The sequence below is a fragment of the Cyprinodon variegatus genome, unplaced genomic scaffold, assembly GCF_000732505.1.
Source record: "Cyprinodon variegatus isolate N-32 unplaced genomic scaffold, C_variegatus-1.0 Scaffold343, whole genome shotgun sequence".
Classification (NCBI taxonomy): Eukaryota; Metazoa; Chordata; class Actinopteri; order Cyprinodontiformes; family Cyprinodontidae; genus Cyprinodon; species Cyprinodon variegatus.
Window position 1 is genome coordinate 751,142 of NW_015150796.1, and position 2,911 is coordinate 754,052.

Consider the following 2,911-nt stretch of genomic DNA (forward strand, 5'->3'; position numbering starts at 1 on the left):
CACCGCTGACTCACTGCCGGAACTATTCCTCAGCTGTGCTGCCGTGGCATCACTGCTGACTCACTGCCGGAACTATTCCTCAGCTGTGCTGCCGTGGCAGCACCGCTTACTCACTGCCGGAACTATTCCTCAGCTGTGCTGCGGTGGCAGCACCGCTGACTCACTGGCAGAACTATTCCTCAGGTCTGCTGCCGTGGCAGCACCGCTGACTCACTGGCGGAACTACTCCTCAGCTGTGCTGCCGTGGGAGCACCGCTGACTCACTACCGGAGCTATTCCTCAGCTTTGCTGCCGTGGCAGCACCGCTGACTCACTGGCTGAACTACTCCTCAGCTGTGCTGCCGTGGCAGCACCAATGACTCACTGGCGGAACTATTCCTCAGCTGTGCTGCTGTGGCAGCACCGCTGACTCACTGGCGGAACTATTCCTCAGCTGTGCTGCCGTGGGGGCACCGCCGACTCACATTTGGAACTATTCCTCATCTGTGCTGCCGTGGCACCACTGCTGACTCACTGGCCGTACTAATCCTCAGCTGTGCTGCTGTGGCAGCACCGCTGACTCACTGGCGGAACTATTCCTCAGCTGTGCTGCCGTGGGGGCACCGCTGACTCACTACCGGAACTATTCCTCAGCTGTGCTGCCTTGGGAGCACCGCTGACTCACTGGCGGAACTATTCCTCAGCTGTGCTGCCGTGGGAGCACCGCTGACTCACTGGCGGAACTATTCAACAGCTGAGCTGCCGTGGCACGACCGCAGACTCACTGGCGGAACTATTCCTCAGCTTTGCTGCCGTGGCAGCACCGCTGACTCACAAGTGGAACTATTCCTCAGCTGTGATACTGTGGTAGCACCGCTGACTAACTGCCGGAACTATACCTCAACTTTGCTGCCGTGGCACCACCGCTGACTCACTGGCAGAACTATTCCTCAGCTGTGCTGCCATGGCACCACCGCTGACTCAGTGGCGGAACTATTCCTCAGCTTTGCTGCCGTGGCAGCACCGCTGACTCACTAGCGGAACTATTCCTCAGCTGTGATGCTGTGGTAGCACCGCTGACTAACTGCCGGAACTATACCTCAACTTTGCTGCCGTGGCAGCACTGCTGACTCACTGCCGAAACTATTCCTTAGCTTTGCTGTCGTGGCACCACCGCTGACTCACTGGCGGAACTATTCCTCAGCTGTGCTGCCGTGCGAGCACCGCTGACTCACTAGCGGAACTATTCCTCAGCTGTGCTGCCGTGGCACCACCACCTTACTCACTGCCGGAACTGTTCCTTAGCTGTGCTGCCGTGCGAGCACCGCTGACTCACTGACGGAACTGTTCCTCAGCTGTACTGCCGTGGCACCACCACCTTACTCACTGCCGGAACTGTTCCTCAGCTGTGCTGCCATGGCTCCACCACCTTACTCACTGCCAGAACTATTCCTCAGCTGTGCTGCCGTGCGAGCACCGCTGACTCACTGGCGGAACTATTCCTCAGCTGTGCTGCCGTGGCACCACCACCTTACTCACTGCCGGAGCTATTCCTAAACTTTGCTGCCGTGGCACCACCGCTGACTCACTGCCGGAAATATTCCTCAGCTGTGCTGCTGTGGCAGCACCGCTGACTCACTGCCAGAACCATTCCTCAGCCATGCTGCCATGGTAGCACCGCAGACTCACTGCCGGAACTATTCCTCAGCTGTGCTGCCGTGGCACCACCACCTTATTCACTGCCGGAACTATTCCTCAACTTTGCTGCCGTGGCACCACCGCTTACTCACTGCCAGAACTGTTCCTCAGCTGTACTACCGTGCGAGCACCGCTGACTCACTGACGGAACTGTTCCTCAGCTGTGCTGCCGTGGCACCAACACCTTACTCACTGCCGGAACTGTTCCTCAGCTGTGCTGCCGTGGCAGCACCGCTGACTCACTACCAGAACTATTCCTCAGCTGTGCTGCCGTGCGAGCACCGCTGACTCACCGGCGGAACTATTCCTCAGCTGTGCTGCCGTGGCACCACCACCTTACTCACTGCCGGAGCTATTCCTCAACTTTGTTGCCGTGGCACCACCGCTTACTCACTGCCGGAACTATTCTTCAACTTTGCTGCCGTGGCAGCACAGCGTACACACTGCCGGAACTATTCCTCAGCTGTGCTGCCGTGGCAGCACTGTTGAGTCACTGCCGGAACTATTCCTCAGCTGTGCTGCCGTGGCAGCACCGCTTACTTACTGCCCGAACTATTCCTCAGCTCTGCTACCATGGCAGCACCACCTTTACTCACTGCCGGAACTATTCCTCAACTTTGCTGCCATGGCACCACCACCTTACTCACTGCCAGAACTACTCCTCAGCTGTGCTGCCGCGGCAGCACCGCTGACTCACTGCCGGAACCATTCCTTAGCTGTGCTGCCGTGGCACCACCACTTCCTCACTGCCGGAACTATTCTTTACCTTTGCTGCCGTGGCACCACCACTTCCTCACTGCCGGAACTATTCTTCAAGTGGTGGTCACTTACTTAATTGGTGGTCACTTACTTAATGCTGCACTTTTACAGCTGTTTGGATTCACATTTCTAGCCTATAAACAAGCGCCTTCTCCCTGGCAAAAGGTTTAATGAGCATGATATATATGTATTAACATTTCAACAGATCCACTTCACAGCACATTACATGCAGCACAATGTTCCTTTACATGCACTGTGAAACTATAATGATCGTGCTCATTAATGCGGGGTGCAACTTCTATACATGAATATTCCTTTCTATACAGTGATTAGTTGAGAATAACGGACGGACGGACGGACGGACGGACGGACGGACGGACGGACGGACGGACGGACAGACAGACAGACAGACAGACAGACAGACAGACAGACAGACAGACAGACAGACAGACAGACAGATAGATAGATAGATAGA

General features: G+C 56.2%; 1 protein-coding gene across 1 annotated transcript in view; it reads right to left on the reverse strand.

The window, feature by feature from the left end:
• Positions 1-2,911, reverse strand: part of fip1l1 (factor interacting with PAPOLA and CPSF1) — a 34,343-nt gene that overhangs the window by 30,616 nt on the left and 816 nt on the right. The gene's annotated exons all lie outside the window — the stretch shown is intronic.